The sequence below is a fragment of the Pongo pygmaeus genome, chromosome 4 (assembly GCF_028885625.2).
Source record: "Pongo pygmaeus isolate AG05252 chromosome 4, NHGRI_mPonPyg2-v2.0_pri, whole genome shotgun sequence".
Lineage (NCBI taxonomy): Eukaryota > Metazoa > Chordata > Mammalia > Primates > Hominidae > Pongo > Pongo pygmaeus.
In genome coordinates this window covers 63476663-63483079 of record NC_072377.2, presented here as the reverse complement: position 1 = coordinate 63483079, position 6417 = coordinate 63476663, and the positions used below count along the sequence as shown (strand labels likewise).

The window sequence follows — 6417 nt, the reverse complement described above, 5'->3', positions numbered from 1 at the left end:
AAGGGGCTGAAGCTGGGAGCCAAGTGGTCTAGCTCAGCAGATCCCACCCCACAGAGCCCAGCAAACTAAGATCCACTGGCTTGAAATTCTCTCTGCCAGCACAGCAGTCTGAAGTCAACCTGGGATGCTTGAGCTTGGTGTGGGGAGGGGTGTCCACCATTACTGAGGCTTGAGTAGGCGGTTTTCCCCTCACAGTGTAAACAAAGCCACCACTGGGAAGTTCAAACTGGGTGGAGCCCACCTCAGCCAGCAAAGCCACTGTAGTCAGACTGCCTCTCTAGATTCCTCCTCTCTGGGCAGCTCTGAAAAAAAGGCAGCAGCCCCAGTCAGGGGCTTATAGATAAAACTCCCATCTCCCTGGGACAGAGCACCTAGGGGAAGGGTGGCTGCGGGTGCAGCTTCAGTGGACTTAAACATTCCTGCTTGCCAGCTCTGAAGAGAGCAGAGGATCTCCCAGCACAGCACTTTAGCTTTGCTAAGGGACAGACTACTTCAAGTGGGTCCTGATCCCCGTGACTTCTGACTGGGAGATACCTCCCCAAATGACAGTTCCCCGGGGCTGCTGCCATGGGCTGCAGTCAGTACTCGTTTCCCCTCCTTGATCTGGGGAACTATTTCTTCATTCCAAAAGGGCAGAGCTCTGGCAGTAGTGTCCTTCAGACTCACAGGTGGGTGTACCTGATCTTCAGTGGGATCTGCATACCTGCAGTCCTTACTGACACTGCTGTAGAAGGGATGGTCAGGCTCCTTCAGAGTTGGTAGGACAGCATAGGAGCACCTCCAGATCTTTACCTGAGCCTCAGCATGCTTGGCAGCAGTTTGTGCTTTATTGGGTTGGTCAGACCACCATAGTGCAGCTCACTGAGGTGCCAAGTCCTCACTACAAGCAGCCACCTCTGGCCAACGGCATCTAGCACTGCCCAGAGGGTCCAGGTCACTTTCTTCTGTGCTGAGGTGAAGAAGATATCGAACTCGTAGCCAACATCTCACAGCACCTTCCCACCATGCTATGCCTGCTCATGGCTTGCCAGGCTCAAGGTTGGCATGCTACCAGCCACAGAAGGGGGGTTCCAGGCACTCTCATCCTGCCAGGTCAACACCAGCTTATACATGGCCTTGGCGGTGGGGTGGGGATGTGGCACTGACTAGGGCTCACAGAGATTCCAGAGCCCTCTGTTTCCTTTAAACAACACAAAACCATCTCCTGTCATATCAAAGAAGCTTCTTTCGTCTTGTAGCAATGTTGGAGTTTTGCTTCCAAAATATAATTCTCTCAGTAACTAATTTAGTAACAGGATCCTTGCAGATTCCTGCTGAAATGTGACCAGTCTTCCTTTCACACTCTATAGCCTGAAGTATAATTTCTACATACTGGCCTTTGTAGATGTAATACAGAATTTTTAAAATGTCAAAGCTTACATTCTCCTTCTACTGAAAGTATTTCTGAAGTAACTTCACCTCTGTAGCTCACCTGTTGTAGGGTTCTCTGTCAATCATAACGCTACATCTTTGTACAGACTAAGGAAGGGCTGGGCTGGAATATGTCAATAATTATTTGCTAACAGGGGCCCATCAACATGTTTCCCCTTTAGTCACTGAACCATAATTATTCAGAGGAATAAACCCTTGAAAGTGGAAAGATCATGACTTTTTAATCTTGAGTCTTAATTCCTCCTGGTCTTTCCTCAGCATTTCCCACTCAGTACAATGCTATGCATATGGTAGTAGCTAAACAATAATGGAAAGACTGTTCCTGTACGTTTTAATGACCAGTATAGAAACCCAGCTTACTTACACAATGAAACACAGTTATTAGATTTACTTTTCTTCATCTGGTCCTTAAGTGAAAATCAACAGGTCGAGATAATCTTATGGGGCTAGCTGCTGAGGCTGAGAGCCAAAGACTGTTCGTGTGCTTTGAATCTTTCACCCTTTACATTCAACTGGTAGACCAATGGTGACTATTAGCTCAGGGCCAGAGAAGCAGGATCTGAAATATATTTAAATTTTTTTTTTTTTTTTTTTTTGAGACAGTCTCACACTGTCACTAGGCTGGAGTGCAGTGGCATGATCTCAGCTCACTGCAATCTCTGCTTCCCAGTTTCAAGCTATTCTCCTGCCTCAGCCTCCCAAGTAGCTGGGACTACAGGCGCGTGCCACCATGCCCAGCTAATTTTTCTATTTTTAGTAGATACAGGGTTTCACCATGTTGGCCAGGAAGTTCTCAATCTCTTGACCTCGTAATCCGCCCACCTCAGCCTCCCAAAATGCTGGAATTACAGGTGTGAGCCACCAATTTTTAAAATGGTTTAAAATCAATTAGGCTGTGGGCAACACACACACATACCTGCCCTCATGTAAACAGCAAAAGCAATGGAAAGTATAAAAAATATGGTCTACCACATGAGCATTGCATAAGAGTCTCACTGGACAGTGACATCTCCCATGGTAATTATAGGAATATGGGTGAAAATGTCACAGGGTTGATTGCAGTTTTTGACCTCTCAAGGCTGCAATTCAGCCATGGTTGCAAAATGCTGCTAATAATTTTTCTCAAAGGAAAGGTACAGGGTCAGCGAGACTCTAGTGGAAAAGAATCAAAGGGGACAACTTGCACTGGTCCACTCCCATGGGTGGTTTTATCTGCCAAGATGTGGCCTGCTAGGGAGAGCCCTTGGAGGTCTGCAGCCCTGTGTTCAAGAGTCTGAGATTCTCATAAGTCAAGGAGTCTGAGTGACATTTCTAGTTTCTTAATTTTTCACCAGGTGGAAATAGCAGCTAGGAAATTCTGCTCTCGTTAAGAATTCTGAGGTCATTTTCTTCTTTTAGTCACAGGACTTTACAATAATAATAAAGGAACCTGGAGTAGAGGGAGTGGATGCAGGTTATCATATTGTCACAAAAATTCTGGTGAAAATTAGCTTAGTTCCTATTGTTCAAATGGAAGCACTCTTATTGAGTATCTATTATGTGTTCAAGATTATGCTAGTGCATTATCTTATGTAGTAGTTACTAGAGTCTGAGGAAGTTAGTACTATTGTCTCCATCTTTAAATAAGAGAAAACCAAGCTCAGATTGACTAAGTGACTTATTTTGACCACATAGCTGAGAAGTAGCAGGGTGGAGATATCACCAAGGTTTGCTTTTTCTATATCCACTCACTGTCCACCACCCCTCACTGTTTACTGCAGGATAGTCCAAGGGTAGGGGTGTATGGCTCTGAATTAATCCCACCCCACAAATGTATCTTCTTTATATTTTCCACTTACCAAAACCCAGGCTCAAATAATCATCAAAGCAACTGGAATTCTCACTCGTTGCTGTTGGGAATGCAAAATGGTGTAGCCACTTTGGAAGACAGTTTGGTAGTTTCTTAAAAAACTGAACATACCATATGATCCAGCAGTTGCACTTTTTGGTATCTATCCAAATGAGTTGAAAACTTATGTCCACACAAAAACTTGCATATGGATGTTTATAGTAGCTTTATTCATAATTGCCAAAATAAGGAAGCAACCAAAATGTCCTCTAATAGGTGAATAGATAAACTGTAGTAATCCAGACAATGGAATATTATTCAGCAATAAAAAGAGATGAGTTATCCAGCCACAAAGACATGGGAGAAGCTTAAATGAATATTGCTAAGTGAAAGAAGCCAATCTGAAAAGTCTACATACTATGTGATTCTAACCATATGACATTCTGGGAAAAGCAAAACTATAGATACAGTAAAATGATAAGTAGTTGCCAGTGGTTTGGTGTATATGTGTGTGTGTGTTGGGGGACATAAACAGGTGGAGCTCTGGGGGATCTGGAGCAGTGAAACTATTCTGTATGATACTGCGATGGTGGATACATGATATTACATGTTTTCAAAACCCATAGAATGTACCCCAGCAAAGGTGAAAACAGCATAAAATATGGACTTAATAATAATGCATCAATATAGGCTTATCAAATGCAACGAACATACCTCACTAATGCAAGATGTCAGTAATAGAGGAGCGGACTGGTGGGTTGGGGTGGAGTATATGGGAACTCTGTACTTTCCACTCAACTTTTCATAAATCAAAAACTGCTAAATAAAAAATTAAAAAGCATTCTCAAACTACCAGTATTTCTTAAAGGCCTCCTGTATCAGAATCTGTTGTTGCTGCCAGACACTCCTGATTATGTCACTGTGCCCAAGGACTTAGCATGTCATTGAGAAGATAATGTACACCGATCACACCGTTAAGTAACAACCCAAGGATTCACATAGTTAAAGACACAAATGAATGGCAGAGAGGTAAAATGCTGTAATCTCTCAAAGAAGAAAAAATTCAGCATGGGGTAAAGAAGGTGAATTGTAATTCTCCACCTAACACTGACTTTGGAAAAATGGAGGCATTAAGGATATACCTGGTTGTAGGTGATGATGAGGAGAAAAAGAAGGCTTGCTGTGAGTGACAGAAGAATACTCCAGCAGTGCGGATTCATAGAATCTGAGGCAGAGGGGATTTCAAGAGGATTGAAGCTCTAATTATAAAGTTTCCTGGAGGTCGTGGTATTTTGGGAATGAGTGTCTTCCCTTCTCTTTCTGAAGCTGCTCCTCTCATTGTAGCTTGTTTCCAGGTAATGTCAAAGCCTCCAGATTAAAAAAATAAAAACTGAAATCTTAATAGTCATTGCTTACAGGAATATCAGCTAAGACAGATGTTGCATGTTGGAGTTAAGGGTGAGTGATCCGAATGAAGCATGTATTTGCATGCTGGTTGTGCCCCTCAAAATACTTCACTTGCATGAAAAGCCACAAAAGCTGTAGTTCAGAGAGACAGAGGGACTGAGTACACACATGCGTGAGACTCCAAGGCAAACTGTTTATCTGCTCTCTCCAACAAAAAGCAATCACAAACAGGTTCTTTTTAATATGTACTAGTCTAGACGAGGTTTTGCAATGTCACAGGTCCCTAATTGCAGTAATAACTGCCTGAGAACAATTAAGAAGACACCACCAAACATTTCTATAGGGTGAATCCATTGTCCTATTAATAAGCAGCCATGAGGTTACCTCTATCTGGAAAAACCTCTTTGGCTTGTTTTATCCTACATAAGGCTCAAGCCGGGTTTGTTCCCACACATTCCGGGTGCGTGAAGCAGCTGTGTCTGCCTGAGCCAGAAATGGTCCCTCTTGTCTCTGAAAGCCCACAGAGGCAGGTTTTGCAGCTGGCGGCTGCTATGACTGTGTTCCTGTTACTAATTAAAGGCAGTAGCTGTGAATTCAGTGTGAGAGACAATAAGCACCCATCAATTCTAAACAGATGACCTGGATTTGCCTTCTGGAAATCCTCTTTCCTCCAGCTTGGCTACTTGTAAATTGGCTCCTTAAATATCCTTTCTCAAGGGAAGCAATTTCTTTTTAATCTTTAGATCAAAGCCAAATCTGAGAGATGTCTTTTTTTTTAAATCACTAATTTCATATCCCAAACTATCACTTCATCCATAACAACCTACTATAGCTCTCCAGCTGCTGCCTGTCTTCCTTTTTCACTTCTCTTAGTTTGCCATGATGGATTTATTTTTTCAGGAGGGCTTCCTTTAAGCCACGTCCTTAGGTCCTCTTGCACCTCTCTTTTTATATCCACACCATGGCACCTTAGGATGGTAAAGCTAGCTGTCAGTCAAAGCATTCCCTACTCCCAGCATGGCTGAGTCAACTCATCCCTGAGAGGAAGCTTGAAGGAGGCTGTTAAAATCTATTCATAGATGAAGCGATGTTCCAGCCACAGCGAGAGGTTGCCAATGACGCATGCATGCACCAGCAGTGACATAGGAATAAAATGAAGAGGAGGCTGATGAGGAGGAGGGAGAACAGAGAGGGGGCAAACATAGGATCTCAGAGCCGCAGCTGGTATCAGCTGCATCAGTTTTTGCTATGGTCAGAATTACAAGCACTCATTTTGAACGCAGCATTAGCACTAGCTGCACTGACACAGATTCCGTGTCCTCTGTCTGAATTATCATGTGGCATGCAGGGCCCTGTATATATGTACAAACACTGTGGGAGTCCTCAGCTTTGTGACATGCACAAGCTCTACAAGGAGCAAATGAGGGCCCCTGGAAGTGTGTGGAGAAGAAAGGAAAGGCGACGATATGGAAGATGGAGAGGGGAAGATGAAGGACAGTTCATTCATTCAATTTGGATATATTAAGTACCAGGTTCTGTTCTAGATCTGAAGAGACAAATAAAACAGCCTGGATCCCGAAAGAGATTATAGCATATTAAACTTTGGAGAGTTGTTGAAGGATTAAAAACAAAATCCCCCAATATGTTATAGCTGGTAAGTGCAAAAAAGATTACCATGGAAACTTTAGTTCAGTTTGCTAGTTCAGACAAACTTATCCTAATGAATATGCATGAAAATAGTTCATGGAGCT

General features: G+C 43.1%; 1 pseudogene; it reads right to left on the bottom strand.

Annotated features, from left to right (window-relative positions):
- Window positions 1-492: 492 nt before the first annotated feature.
- LOC129036182 (phosphoglycerate mutase 1-like) lies at window positions 493-1112 on the bottom strand (annotated as a pseudogene).
- Between the last annotated feature and the right edge of the window lie 5305 nt (window positions 1113-6417).